This window comes from Fulmarus glacialis, unplaced genomic scaffold, assembly GCF_000690835.1.
Source record: "Fulmarus glacialis isolate BGI_N327 unplaced genomic scaffold, ASM69083v1 scaffold25338, whole genome shotgun sequence".
NCBI lineage: Eukaryota > Metazoa > Chordata > Aves > Procellariiformes > Procellariidae > Fulmarus > Fulmarus glacialis.
This window is the reverse complement of record NW_009229285.1, coordinates 1,364-1,739: the sequence shown is the minus strand read 5'-3', so window position 1 is coordinate 1,739 and position 376 is coordinate 1,364.

Below are 376 nucleotides of genomic sequence, written 5' to 3'. Positions count from 1 at the left end.
GGTGCCGCTTGGTGCCAGCGGGGAGGGGTCTGCCCCCAGGCTCTGAGTGCTGGCATTTGCTGGGGATTAATCCCAGGTAAACCAGGAGCTGCTGTCATGGACTTCAGTGGGGATTACCCCAGCGTGGGCTCCTGTGCCAACACAGAACTGGAGCTGCTGGGCTTCCCTTGGGGAAAGAGGATTTTCCGGCAGGTCACGGTCCCTAGGGAGGGGGCCGGGATGGGGCAGCTCCCTTCCAGCCCAATGCCTACAGGGTGGTCATGCAGGGAATCACAGGGGGACACCAAACTGTCCCTGCGGTGGTAGATCATGGCCTTCCTCTCATGGGAGAGGGACTGAAGGGAGCAGGAGTGAAAGGCTGACTGTGCCGCCCGCC